The sequence below is a fragment of the Oryx dammah genome, unplaced genomic scaffold (assembly GCF_014754425.2).
Source record: "Oryx dammah isolate SB20612 unplaced genomic scaffold, SCBI_Odam_1.1 HiC_scaffold_18, whole genome shotgun sequence".
In the NCBI taxonomy this organism is placed as follows: domain Eukaryota; kingdom Metazoa; phylum Chordata; class Mammalia; order Artiodactyla; family Bovidae; genus Oryx; species Oryx dammah.
Genome location: NW_024070202.1, coordinates 111,425,251 through 111,440,270, shown reverse-complemented (window position 1 = coordinate 111,440,270; position 15,020 = coordinate 111,425,251). Strand labels below are relative to the sequence as shown.

Below are 15,020 nucleotides of genomic sequence, written 5' to 3'. Positions count from 1 at the left end.
ATGAGTTATGCAAAGAAACTGTTGAGGGTACCAGACACAGTAAGCACCTGCTACTTTCCACGTTAACACTTCAGCTTCAACACTGGAAAAGACCCTGATGCTGGGAAAGATTGTGGGCAGAAGGGGGTGACAGATGATGAGACGGTCGGATGGCATCATCGACTCAATGGACTTGAGTCCCACAAACTCTGGGAGATAGTGAAGGACAGGGAAGCCTGGCGTGCTGCAGTCTGTGGGGTCACAAAGAGCTGGACATGACTTAGTGACTGAACAACAAAGGTTATCAGATGTCTTTGAAACCCCTAACACAGTATTTAAATAAAACAACAAAAAACTTAGGGGGAAATATCAAAGTTAGAGTGCTTATTTTTTAAGTCAAAATGAAGTGATGTTGCCGGCAAACTGCACAATACTCTTGGACAACAGAACACCAGGGGTACCTCCCCAAATTCCCACCGAAGTGGACCCACTGTCAGAAGACAGGGAGCCTCGTGTTCTGACGGACCCGGGGATCCAGCCAGAGGCGGCTGCTCAAAGTTCAGCCTTTCTTTGAAATCTCATTCATTCTTAAAATTCAGCTGGTTCTTTGATTCCACCACCAAATGCACTTAAAAAAAAAAAAAAGCTTTAAAAACACCAGCTGGCAAAGTGTTTCCGACCCAAGCTGGTGAGTGAGCTGCTGCTGGGAGGGGTCCATTGAGTCTGCACCCCGGCCACTCCCTGCCGTCCTGCTGCCACAGAATCGTCGGGACCTGGGCCAACACAGGCAGAAACACACAGCAGGTCGCCTTCACTGCCGAGATGACCAGGATGCTGGCGGCACGGGGGACAGCTGCAGGCCACCGAGGGTGAAGTCCAGATGCCTTCGGCCGGGAGGCAGCGTGGCACGTCACGACCAGACGACACAGATCTCTCCTCCTTGGTAAAGGATGCTACCACGCAGATGGTCACTTTCGTCTCCATGAAATGTTTCAACGCTCAGGTCTCACAATCCTGTTCTACTAACGGCCAGATTTCCCCATGTGGCGCACGGTTTGCCCTGTACTTGGCCAGTGCCGGGCCCTGAAATACCATCTGCTGAGTCAGCAGATTTTGAAAGTTACCACGTCACTAAGTGAAGGAGATCATTCAGCTAATCTGGGTGTTTCAAACCTTTTCATTCCTTTTCTTTCCCCTACTTCAAATACATTAACCTTAAGTTCAAAACTCATGACCAGCAGCTCCCTCTAGCTAAGTGAATTTTCAAGACATTTCCCACTTCATTACAAATTGGTTCAAAAAGAATACACAGTCCCTCCTCTACACGCGATCTGATTTGGAGCTTTCACATTTGATTTGTTCTGAATACCGTTTACCCATTCCTTCCCCTTCCTAAGGGTCCGAGAGATCTGCTGGCGCTGTCTTTCAGGTGCCTGGACAGCGCTCTGGCCACACAGGTGGTAAAGAGCCTGAGACACCCACTGCTCCGAGGGGTCTGCACCCCACCCCACTCCGTGCACATGTGCAATCAAAGCCGCCAGTCCTGTTCAACTCTGTGTGACCCCATGGACTGTAACCTACCAGGCTCCTCTGTCCATGGGATTCTGTGGGCAAGAATACTGGAGTGGGTTGCCATGCCCTCCTCCAGGGGATCTTCCCAACCTAGGGATCCAACATGGGTCTCCAGCGCTGCAGAAAGATTCTTTACTGTCTGAGCCTGACTTGATAATGTGTCCTGTTGAAAATGTCCTTTCCAGCTATGACAACATCAAGTAGTCAGAGATTTATAAATACCCAGCAAAGGACAAGAAGAGATATATAACACACTAAAGTGCTGTGTTTAAACCTGGGCTTTGCACCTATCAAGGACAAACAGATTAAGTGCAGTCTTTCAATTACCTGAGTAAGTCTTCTGGTTTCCTGAACACATGCCATTTGATAACCTTCAATAAAGGCTTTTTCCTTTTTTTGGTGGCAGGAGGGAGATTTTAAAAAAATCCTACTCCCAGTTGAACTGAAAACAATCCAGCCATGTCTATAACAAAGGTAAAAATTTGGTAAAACCTGTACAGCTTCACTTAAGAAAATGATTCTGAAACTGACTGAAGCTTCTGGCATTTTTTTACTTGTGTTTGTTTTTAGACGAACTGATGCTAGTCATATGTTTAAGTTGCAAAAACTTATAGTGAAATTTCCTTCATAATCTGCACTAACTTGTTTTTATGGTCACTGTAGAAGTACTGGCTTTTTTTCGGGTTACTGTTTTAGGGACAGAAGAGACAAAAGCAGCTCCTTTCACTTCTACAGTAAAGAACATCCTACATATTAAGATCAGTATTGATCTCTACTACCTATGATGGGGGCGGTACTATTCTCTTTACAGTCAAGCTCAAGTTTAGCAGGGGAAACCTCAGAGAAATGTCTGTCAAAATTTATGATTTCACATAATTTACTGCGGTGTTGGGGAAGACTCTTGAGAGTCTCCTAGACTGCAAGTAGATCCAACCAGTCCATCCTAAAGGAAATCAGTCCTGAATATTCATTGGAAGGACTGATGCTGAAGCTGAAACTCCAATACTTTGGCCACCTGATGTGAAGAACTGACCCGTTGGAAAAGACCCTGATGCTGGGAAAGTTTCAAGGCGGGAGGAAAAGGGGACGACAGAGGATGAGATGGTTGGAGGGGATTACCAACTTAATGACATGAGTCTGAGTAAACTCCGGGAGTTGGTGATGGACAGTGAAGCCTGGCATGCTGCTGCAGTTCAAGAGGTCACAAAGAGTCTGAAAGGACTGAGCCATGGTATATTTTCTCAAGCAAAGTTTTCAAGCTTATGCTTCAAATAGCTTATTTTTAAAACCATCAAATCATGTTCCTAGTTGAAAATAAAGTATCTTTTTAAAAGAACATCAAAATCACAAAGTACAGGTTTCCTCCAGTTTACCAAGTACTCACATATATAAGAAAGGGAACTTTAGAGGACATGAGCCTCACAAAATGATACAAAAACTTTGCAAACACATCAACTTACTGCAAAGTACAAATGCAACAAACTATGGAGAAAGAAGCACATTTTAGGACTGCCTTTTTCAGATCACACACCCTTAGTCTCTACCAGACTGTTAATAAAACACACAAATCTTCCTCTGCATTTGGGGGGGGATGACCCTCTTTTGAATGTAGAACTAGTTAGATTCACTGCTGCCAAGGAGTCATCTGAATGTGCTTTAAACTACTTTAAACTATGAAGGGAATCCGCTGTGCTAGTTAGACACACACTCACCCACCTATGAATCTACCATAAAAAGCAATGTGAATGTTCCACCTTACGCCACATCCATACTTTCAGTTTGTTGATTATAACCTATAAATTCTTTAATCAGAGACATTTCCCACAAGTCACCCTATCAAAAGGACATTTCTCATTTGTAATTTATTATAGATTAAATCTCAAAATTAACAGAACTTCCCCAAATTGGTTTGCCCTATTGAAATCGCATTGTTTCACGGGTAGAAGGTGTGAAGAACCAGGACAAGACGAAGAACCAGCCCCCACATCAGCCACTTTTGAGTGAGAAGAGCCGCAGATCACCACCGGGCACACACCTGACTTTGGGAATTTTCTGAGCTTCAGGGTGTGAGACGGACTAGTGGAGAAGGGCTGGCGAGGATAGAGTGCAGAGCCTACTCCAGCCGGTCATGGTGACGCCAACCTCTGCTGGGGACAGACCCTGTAGTCAGGGAGTCATGACAAATCCTGAACACGGGCAAGGGGAGCTGGGGACAGACCCAAACAAGGCAGAGCTGAGGACAGAGTATGTCGCAGGAAGAACCAATAAGACTCGGCAGCCACTTAATGTAGAACATTCTCAGAGACAACACTGTAAACTGAGAAGCTGAATGTGACCTGGGGAGGCTATGAGGGTGGGGAGGGCCACAGGGAGACCCTGCAGGCTGGACTCAGCCAGGAGGCAACCAGCTACCCTTGAAAAACGTCAGAACTGCTCCAGCCAGAACATACCTGAAAACCCCACAGCAAAGCGAACCAGACCAGAGAAGCCAGCCAAAGAGCCATCTCCTTAAAGAAGATCTAAAAAGCGAAGACCAAGACAGTTCAAGAAAAAACAATGTGATCCTGGTCCAGAAGCTTGGAGAACACTGCATGTTACAGCCCTTCCGAAAGGGGCCCAAAGCGCTCTGAAAAACACACCTGGCTCAGCTTCCCACTCTCACCCTGGAAACCACCGAGCGAGAAACGCAAAGGAACCTGTTTAAATATCAGGGGAGCTGACCCAGGAGAAGCCAAGTCTGTGTGCTTTGAAAACTCCAGCAGTTTATAAACTTTAAAAAGTTCTGAAACATCTTTGTAGTTAATGTTACAAACCAGCATTTTCCAGGTTTAAAAAGGCCTTTCAACGTATGTCACCTCCAAGAAAATGTGAACGACACGAGCTGAGATTCTGCTGTTGTTCCTCAGTGGTGAGGACAGATTAATGCTGGTACATGTGCTTAAAAAAATTTTTTTAGACACTTCCTATAATAGCACTTCGGGTTTATATTTAGACAAGGAATAAAGTGAGGCAGAAACCATTTCTAGACAAGTACACGCCTAACTCTGGACTTGGAAGGATCCTGCTCTCCACGTTCCCCACCCTGCTCCTGAGAACTTAATAGTGTTTTAAGATGCTCAACGCTCTGCCTGAGAGCAGAGGCAAACACAGCGTTTACTCCACACCTGGCCTCCCTTCCATGACAATGCATGTCATTTCTCAAATTTGATTCTAAAATCGGTATGTCTCTACAAAGCAAAACGTATTCTTTACCATGGTAGTAGGGTTTTCTTCCCTCAGATGCTATTATTAAATCAAGAGTACAAAGGTCCGTATAGTCAAGGCTAAGGTCTTCCCAGTGGTATTGTGAGAGCTGGACCGTGAAGATGGCAGAACGCCAAAGAATTGAGCCTCTGAACTGTGGTGCTGGAGAAGACTCCTGAAAGTCCCCTGGACAGCAAGGAGATGAGACCAGGCAATCTTAAGGGAGATGAACCCTGAATATTCACTGGAAGGACTGATGCTGAAGCTGAAGCTGAAGCGCCAGTACTTTGGTCATCTGATGCAAACAGCTGACTCATTGGAAAAGTCCCTGATGCTGGGAAAGACTGAGGGCAGAAGGAGAAGAGGGCATCAGAGGATGAGATGGCTGGACAACATCACCGATGCAATGAACATGAACTTTGGCAAATTCTGGGAGATGGTGAGGGACAGGGAGGCCTGGCGTGCTGCAATCCGTGGGGTCACAAAGAGTTGGACACAACTGGGCGACTGAATACCACCACCACCACCACCTTATATATGTACACAGACCCTGTAAGATATGTATTTCCTATAAAACAGATGTCTCTCTATAAGGCCAGCGATGTTCATTAGCATATTAAAAGCCCCTCAGTATCCAACCTAGCATTTCCTAAGTGCATTTACTCATAGATCTTCCCTTCTCTAGGCTTTCCAGGTGGCACTAGCGGTAAAGAACCTGCCTGCCAATGTAGGAGACTCAGGTTCAATCCCTGGGTCGGGAAGACCCCCTGGAGGAGGGCATGGCAACCCACTCCAGTATTCTTGCCTGGAGAATCCCATGGACAGAGGAGCCTGGTGGGCTACCGTCCATGGGGTTGCAAAAGAGTTGGACACGACTGAAGTGCACAGACACCTCACTTCCATTCCAACATCTTACATGTCACAGAACATAGATGGGCAAACACTGCTCTAAAATAAATGGCAGAAAATGCAGGGAGTGGTAACGCTGACTTGCTTTATTATAAAAACAGGGACTGAACAATGCTTCAGAGTATCAGCATGACAGGCTTCACCATAAATGTCCGGTCAAATCGCAGACGTTCACAAACACAACCCAACCCCCTGCCTGGGACAGAGGCACCGACACACAGAACACTTGCAAGGGGACCCCTGCAGAGTGACTCCTGTGAAACTGCACACCAGGCCACGCCATCTCCAGCGGTCTGGGTCCCCTGTGGGGAGGCAGTCCTCACCCTCTGGTTTCGGGGGCCTCCATCTGATGTAAGTAAAGTGAGTTGCTCAGTCGTGTCTGACTCTTTGCGACCGCATGGACTGTAGCCCACCAGGCTCCTCTGCCCATGGGATTCTCCGGCAAGAATACTGGAGTGGGTAGCTGCTCCTTTACCCCAAGGATCTTCCCAACGTAGGGATCAAACCTGGGTCTCCTGCATTGCAGACAAGATTCTTTACCCTCTGAACCATGACTGACTAGCAAACCATTCCTGCATTGAGTGGCCAAGGCTACCTTTACCTTGGGAAGTGAAAGACTTATGTCCATAATGAGGTGTCTACCAGCAAGAAGCAGAAAGCTGGGGGGCGGGGGGGGGGGGGGTAGGGAGCAGTTTCAAAGCTGCCAGAGGGGTTCAGCTCCAGTCTCTGGCACATTCTATGTGCTGAGGAATGGTGGTTATTACCGCACTGCAAGATGATCCGCTAAGACCAGAGTGGAGCACTCAGAAGAAACCAATCTCTGGCTTTTTTCTTCCCCACCCTCCCCCAAACCGAAGTCCGCCAGTTCCCAAAGTGTGGGAAAGCACCTCCAGCCCTTATGTCTGGGATGCCACTTGGGGCTGAACTGCGTTCCCCGGTTTCTCAGCCTCATCCTCACTTCAAACCTTTCCCTCCAGTCCGTCTAAAGCAGGCCTCCCTGACTCCTGCAGGAGGGCCTCCGGGCTCTCTGGCCTCTCCCCCACGTCCTGACTTTCCAATGCTTCCTCGGCACGCTTAATTAACTATGTTAGCTACTCGGGGACTCGGTTCTGTGCACCTGTTCTCTCAGATGGCCAACAGCATTCCTAGTTGTGTCATTCAGAATACATTTCTTAATCACTAATAACATTTTAATATTCCAAGCCATGGCATGAAGTGTGTCAAGAGAATTTGTTTTTTCTAATCTGTAGCCAATGCATCTTCTTAGGCATGATGACAGTGGCTTTCAACACCCATCTACTACGGCTAGGAGGTGTGAAGTCCACAAAAAAAGGATAGGAAGGTCACAGCATTGCTAAGAAAAGGAAACTTCCACACTGAAGACAATTCGTTAGTATATAATCCAGTTACAACTCAGCAAAATTCCAAAACATAAATGAATTTCACGGATTAAAACAGTTTCACTGGGCATGGAGTATGAGGGGATCCAGAGAAGCTGAAGGATGAAGATGGGAGGATGGGAAGATGAGCCCTGCAGGGAGAACCAACAGTCAGATATCGCACCCTTAACCCTTCGAGTCAACACACCTGCAAAGGGACCTGTCACAAGTAAAGCAGAAACCCAAGTGATCCAGCACTGAGCTGAGGGAGCAGAAACATCTTGCTCAGAGCAGGCTCAATGCTTCTATTGTCTTTTGTCTTCATAAACTAATCCACTGCATTATAAATACATGTGCACTGTAGAAAACTGGAGGAAAAAAATACCAGCCAAAAGAATAAACTAAAAATAACCCATAATTCCACTACTCAGAGATAATCACTATAAACATTTTGGCTTATTAAAAAAAGTACATACACACTAAAAAAAGAAAATTTTAGACATTACATATATTGTTCTATAGCATGTTTTGGTCTCACTGAATACAGAATTACAGAAATGCAAAGATTTATCTAAAAATGCTGAGATCATAACCCTTAACAGCAAAACGTGAAAACAAATGTTCAATAGGAAGGCATTAAATAGTGTACCCGTGGCAGAATATTAACCCATCATTTTTTATTTTCTTAGACTGAATCCCTAAAAGTAGATTCGCTATTTATATTTCAAAGTGCATATATACCCACACAGACACACATATTTACATGGTTCTTGCAGAAAAATTATTCTTTTTCAGTCGATGACTGGATGGACTAATTTCTTCATATCCTCACCAGAAGTGGCTTATTTTTCAAAGATATTAAGAAGAGGTGGCAAGAATATACGGAAGAACTGTACAAAAAAGATCTTCACGACCCAGATAATCATGATGATGTGATCACTAATCTAGAGCCAGACATCTTGGAAAGTGAAGTCAAGTGGGCCTTAGAAAGCATCACTACGAACAAAGCTAGTAGAGGTGATGGAATTCCAGTGGAGCTCTTTCAAATCCTGAAAGATGATGGTGTGAAAGTGCTGCACTCAATATGCCAGCAAATTTGGAAAATTCAACAGTGGCCACAGGACTGGAAAAGGTCAGTTTTCATTCCAATTGCAAAGAAAGGAAATGCCAAAGAATGCTCAAACTACTGCATAATTGCACTCATCTCACATGCTAGTAAAGTAATGCTCAAAATTCTCCAAGCCAGGCTTCAGCAATACGTGAACCGTGAACTCCCTGACGTTCAAGCTGGTTTTAGAAAAGGCAGAGGAACCAGAGATCAAATTGCCAACATCCGCTGGATCATGGAAAAAGCAAGAGAGTTCCAGAAAAACATCTATTTCTGCTTTCTTGACTATGCCAAAGCCTTTGACTGTGTGGATCACAATAAACTGTGGAAAATTCTGAAAGAGATGGGAATACCAGACCACCTGACCTGCCTCTTGAGAAATCTGTATGCAGGTCAGGAAGCAACAGTTAGAACTAGACATGGAACAACAGACTGGTTCCAAATAGGAAAAGGAGTACGTCAAGGCTGTATACTGTCACCCTGCTTATTTAACTTATATGCAGAGTACATCATGAGAAACGCTGGACTGGAAGAAGCACAAGCTGGAATCAAGATTGCCAGGAGAAATATCAATAACCTCAGATATGCAGATGACACCACCCTTATGGCAGAAAGTGAAGAGGAGCTAAAAAGCCTCTTGATGAAAGTGAAAGAGGAGAGCGAAAAAGTTGGCTTAAAGCTCAACATTCAGAAAACTAAGATCATGGCATCTGGTCCCATCACTTCATGGGAAATAGATGGGGGAAGCAGTGGAAACAGTGTCAGACTTTATATTTTTGGGCTCCAAAATCACTGCAGATGGTGACTGCAGCCATGAAATTAAAAGGCGCTTACTCTTTGGAAGAAAAGTTATGACCAACCTAGATAGCATATTCAAAAGCAGAGACATTACTTTGCCGACTAAGGTCTGTCTAGTCAAGGCTATGGTTTTTCCAGTGGTCATGCATGTATGGATGTGAGAGTTGGACTGTGAAGAAGGCTGAGCACCGAAGAATTGATACTTTTGAACTGTGGTGTTGGAGAAGACTCTTGAGAGTCCCTTGGACTGCAAGGAGATCCAACCAGTCCATCCTAAAGGAGATCAGTCCTGAATACTCATTGGAAGGACTGATGATGAAATTCAAACTCCAGTACTTTGGCCACCTGACACGAAGAACTGACTCATTTGAAAAGACCCCAATGCTGGGAAAGATTAGAAGGCAGGAGGAGAAGGGGATGACAGGATGAGATGGCTGTATGGCATCACTGACACAACGGACACGAGTATGAGTAAACTCCGGGAGTTGGTGATGGACAGGGAGGCCTGGTGTGCTGCAGTCCATAGGGTTGCAAAGAGTCGGACACAACTAAGCAACTGAACTGAACTGGCCACCGAGTAGTCTTGACCTTAACCACCCAAAGCCTCAGCTTCTTCCCCAAGAGACTATCAGGGGATTAAACAACAGCAGCTCTAACCCGAGGGGCTCGGTCAAGATATGAAAGTGTTAGTCGTTCAGTCATTTCCAACTCTGCGACCCCGTGGACTGTAGCCCACCAGGCTCCTCCGTCAATGGGATTCTCCAGGCAAGAAGACTGGAGTGGGCTGCCGTTTCCTTCTTCAGGGGATGTTCCGACCCAGGGATTGAAGCCGGGTCTCCTGCACGGCAGGTGGATTCTTTACTGCCTGAGCCACCAGGGAAGCCCCTAGATGTGAGGCAGGGAGGAAGTTCAGGAACAAAGTGTGAGTTACTGGAGCCAACTCATGCACCTGCACAAGGGCCACGTGCCTGTCACAAGGTCCCACGCCTACAAGAGGCCTGTCCAGTGGGAGAAAGAAACCACAAGCCCAGGCCAAGGCCAAACACTCCGACAGTGATCAGCGGGGCCTCAGGGACCCCAGGAAAGGCTCCCCTCTAGATGGGGCATCAGGATCTGAGTGGAGCCTTTCCTGAGCAGGAGCCTGCTGGGTGACGGGAAGGGGCGCTGTACTGGAGGCCGGAAGAGAGCCAGAGGGCAACAGGGCCACTTCTGGGAAAGGGGCTGCCACGACGGGGGGGGGGGGGGGGCAAGCAAAGATTCCGCTTACGTGATCCAAGGGTCCCAAGGACCAAGCCTGGGGGTCACAACTCTGCTTTCAAATGCCAAGAAAGGTACGCTTTATGGGGCAGTCCAAACGTTGTGAACATTAAAAGCTATGGCATTCCCATGGAATCCACACACTTTGAACGCCTGAAGAAAACTGAAGTCAACTGAAAACCGTCTCACTTTATTAATGAGAAGTAAGAGGTTTTCCACCTCTAGATCCAACGACATCCTACATCTTCTCAAGCAACACGTTCTATACTCAAGCGAAAAGAAATAAAGCAGACTTTTTTTCTAGAAGCTATTTTCTTGTGCATAAAAAACTTTAAAGCCACCAAACATCACAAAAATCCTGCTTATAGTGCGCATTATTAAATGGACAGATTACAAAGCTTAAAATCCTTAGTAATAAACTTAAGGTTTTATTTAAGTTTATTCCTCATTTCACATTCATGTCTCAGTTTTGAGAGGCAAATGAAGGAAAACAATTTGTTAAGAAAACTACCCAATAGCACCCTACCAAAACACACACACACACACACACACACAAACAAGATAAACTTCAAATGGGTCCTTAAAAACATTACATTCTTTTCTCCAGGTATAACTAAAAGCTCAAAATTCATTCTGAGTCTGGACAGTTTATTCCAGACTCAACTGCTGAGGCCCATGGCCTTGGAACCTATGGAGGGCTGAAAAAGCAAAAAATAAAACACAAACACACTCCTTTCATTTTTGGCACCCTGATTTTCAACTTGAAGGAGGGCAGGTAACTACTCTTCAATCTAAAGCCCGTTCGTTTGCATTTTCCTTGCAGAAAGAAAGGCATACTATGCTTGCTGGGCAAACTGGGAGTGAACTTCTGATCAAAAGGCACTCAGGGACCCAAGAAAGGTCTCTCTTGTGAGAAAGGTTCACTGGGCCTCCTGGACCCAGAGTCATAGCTCTCTTAAGAGGAAGGAGTCTCAACCAACCAAAGGATTTCACCTCAAAGCTAAGGTGGCAACATTTAACCTGAGGCAAAGACCTCAATCTTGTTAAAACACACACACACACAAATTTTAAACATCTGTACTTAAAACTAGTTTTGAGGAAAAAGAAGGAAATTAAAGTTTCACAAGTTGCTTTCTTGGCACCCTCCTGATCTTTCAGAGCTGAAGAAAGCCTGAGCATTTTTCCATCCAGCTCTGTGTTAGTTCCAGGGGATGCGGTAGGAACAATTTATTAAAAAAGCTCGCACTCTTAACCAATGTAAGTGCGGTGACTGCTTCTGTAGCCAAAATCTGAGGTGGTCAGACACTGAGTGTAAATCAGAATTATTCCAGATTTCTTCATTCAAAAAGCAAATGAACTACCCCTGACCAAGTTCTATGCTCCTCTGGGGATGCAAAAAAATAAAGAATATGTCCTGCCTTCAAGGAATTCCATCTGTAAAATATGGGAAGGCTGCATTGACAACCCAGACTAAGCTAATTATCTCTAGAGGATAATAATCAGTAGAGACAAAGGAGTCAACATATCTGTAATATATGTATATTAGAGCTATGAGTCGACAGAGCTGTAACATCTAAGGAAACTGCAGGATATTACCAGGTATCACCAGGCTGCTAGTTACCCATGTGGTGGGTGCACAGCAGGAAAGGGGGGCCTGCCTCCAAGGACATGGATCAGTGGCCCTCAGAGCTGCTGCTGTTGTCACTGAGTCGCGTCCGACTCTTTGCAACCCCATGGACTGCAGCAAGCCAGGCTTCCCTGTCCTTCACTATCTCCCAGAGTTTGCTCAAATTCATGTCCACTGAGTTGGTGATGAGAGGACAGTATGAACCGGTGAAAACCCCTAATACTACAGCTAAAGGTTTTTTTCCTCTTTTGTTAAAATAAGTTTTTAAAAGATGATTCCAATGACAAAAAAAAGTTAAATATTTTTAGAGAGTATTTCAGCCAACCCTCTAGAGCTTAAAGAGCACTCTCTCTAGAAACCTCCAAAAATGGGCATAATAGAGTTAAAGCAAGCCAGTCTCCTGCATGCTGTATGCATGCCTCAGAATTTGAAATGCGTTTCAACTATTTCGACTTACCGGGGAAAGCAACAGAACTTTTAAGTAAAAATTTCCCCAATACCCAAGGACCCTTTTAGATCAAGAGAACGTTAGGTCCAAATTTTTTAATTAAAAAAAATTTTTTTTTCTTTTGCTTCTTAAACAATGCTCCCTATTTTTTCTACACAATCCATAAACGCTGCAGGATTTCAGAAAACCAGGTAAAACAGGGTGGCCACAAAATGAAGCGTTAAACTTACACCTGGCCATGCTTTTGCAGACTGCTAAAGCTATGCTGAGGTCTAGAAGCTGGGGGCTTCAAGTAAAAGTGAATTTCAGTCCCTTCTGTCACTCCCATGAGTTTATTTCCAAAACTGCGTGACCCCTGACTCCACTAACTTGGACTGTTTTAATGCCACTGCGCGAAGAGCAATTACACAGAGCAAATAAATACTTAACTGCAATTCCTCATTTGCACCCTCACCACTAACTCCAGCTGCGAACTGTGAGCAACGACAGTGATCCAATCCGAAAAGAGGATCCTATTTTTGGCAGAGAGCTCGCTAAAGGGAGAAAACCCTCAACTTTGGAGGATTAGGCTCAAGGAACGTTCACCATGCGTTTCTCCCCGGAACCACCAGCACTCGGCCTACAGCACACGGGGGCCCAGGAAGGGCGCGCGGGGCGACCCCTGCACGCGGCCGGTCGGCGCCTGGGTTACCTGCGGGGTCAGCGCGCGCTCCCGCCGGGTGCAGGGCCGGGGGCGCGCCGAGGCGGCGGCGCAGGCCCGGCCCGACTCGCGGGCGCTCGGCGGGCGCCGCGGAGGGGGGTGCGGGGGGGCGCTCCGTCCGCTTCGGCCGCCGCACTCGCATCCCTGTGCGCCGCCCCGGGCCCGCTCCCCGAGGAGACCGGGCAAAGGGGCGACTGTTACCCAATAATAGCGCCCTGCACAGTCGCAACAATGCGGGCGGGGAAACCCGGGAGCCGCGGGGCAGGGAACCGGAAAGCAGAGAGAGCCCGGCTCCGCGGCTCCTCCGGCGCGCGAGCCCAGTACTTTACTTGAGAGCACGAGTCGGGGGCAAGCGACGCTCGGGGGAGCGGTGGGTCCCCAGGGGGGCCGAGGGAAAGAGGGCGCGGGTTCGGGCGCCCCGTGGTTGAGGTGGGGTGGTGGTCGCCGCCTGGAGAGAGGTGAGGCGCGCGCGCCCGACTGCCCCGGGGGCCGCTCGCCAGCCCGGCTCCGCGGTCCGAGGCGGGTCGCGCTGGGAAAGGGGCGGACGCCACCAGGCCGCCGCCTCGGGCGCGATGAATCGGGCTTTTTTTTTTTTTTCCCAGTGCGTAGTCCGGGCCTGGGCCGCCCCGAACCCGCGTCCGGGGCCGCGGCCCGCCAGGCCCGAGCCGGCCGGGGTGACTCAGGGCCGGACCCCGCGCGCGCGCGCGCGCGCGCGCTCGCTCCCCTCCCGCCCCCGGCGCCCTCTGCCCACGAGTGCCCCGGCCCCCGCCGCCATTCCGCCCGGTCGCGGCTCGGCGCCTCAGGCCTCTCGCCCGGCGCCTGAGCTCGGCCGCCGCGGCCCCAGTCACTGCGACACCGCGGCTCCGGGTCGGGCCTGCGCCGCCGCCGCCGCCTCCCCTCAGCCCCGGCGCCGCCGACAACTCACCCGCATTTCCCGGCTGCCTAAATGGCTCCGGCGACGTCTCCACCTGGTCGCTGGGCCCGGCCCCGGTTAAATCCCCGTCCCGCCAAGGTCTCGCCGCGTCCCTCAGCCGCCGGGGCTGCCCCGCCTGGAGCTGCGTGCGACACGGCTCCCGCCTCCTCCTCCTCCTCCTCCCGGCCCGCCCGCCGGCCCTCCTCCCGCCGCCGCCGCCGCCGCCGCCTGCACCACGCAACCTCCGCCCTCTCGCCTTCCCTTCGCCGCTCCCCGCCCTCCCGGCCTCACCGGCTCCGGCTCCCGCGGTGGAGAAGCTGGTGGGGGAGGGCCGGAACGCTCCGCCATCGGCGTCCGGGGCGGGGGAGCCGGGAAACCGTCGCCGCCATCTCCCCACCAGCCCCGCGGAGCGGGAGGGGCCCGAAAACCCCCGCCCGCCGTGCCCCGGCCCCGGGTTCTCCCCACCCCGCCCGCCGCCCCGCGCCGCCGAGGCCCCGCTCGCGGGGCTGCTCTCTACCTGAAAACCCCCGCGGGCCCCTGGCCATGGACGCCGCACCCTCCCCGGACGGGCGCACCGGATCCTCCTCCAGGTTTTACTGCCTCCCTGGCCTTGGGGGCCGCTTCTGAGGACCCGGCTTCCCGCCACTTTGGGCCGAACGAGGAGGGGGCGGGGGTGGTCACCTTCCTAGGTCGGAGCCCCAGCCTGAGGAGAAACCGGCCCGAAACACCCCGGAGCAGAGGGTCTCACTCGCCGCCCTCCCCCGCTCCTGCGCGCACACACACTCTGAACCGACACGGATCACAACTACACCCGCTGGATCTACCTCCCCGGCGGGAGGATAACCAAAAGCCATACCCCGACCGGCTGATAAAAGTCAGAGGTGGGCGAGTGGCCCTGAAAGGCAGGCGCAGCAGACTCCAGAGAAACGTGCCGTCCATTCTCGTCCATTCTCTGAACCCCAGGACACCTGCGGCCTCGTGGATCGGCACCTCAAAGTCCCAGCTCCTCGGCGCCTCTCTGTCTCTCTCTAAAATTGGTTCGGAGATCAAACCAAATTAGCTTACCTCTTCAAACTCTAACCCACTC

General features: G+C 49.2%; 1 protein-coding gene across 2 annotated transcripts in view; it reads right to left on the bottom strand.

The window, feature by feature from the left end:
- CUL1 (cullin 1) overlaps window positions 1-14,725 on the bottom strand; it is an 89,492-nt gene extending 74,767 nt beyond the window's left edge. Inside the window, exon 1 of one of the 2 annotated variants that reach the window (XM_040260297.1) lies at window positions 14,225-14,725. The gene's annotated coding sequence lies outside the window, so the exon portion shown is untranslated. Of the gene's footprint in view, window positions 1-13,945; window positions 14,122-14,224 lie in introns of those variants that run through there. The other variant, XM_040260296.1, reaches the window with a different exon arrangement.
- Between the last annotated feature and the right edge of the window lie 295 nt (window positions 14,726-15,020).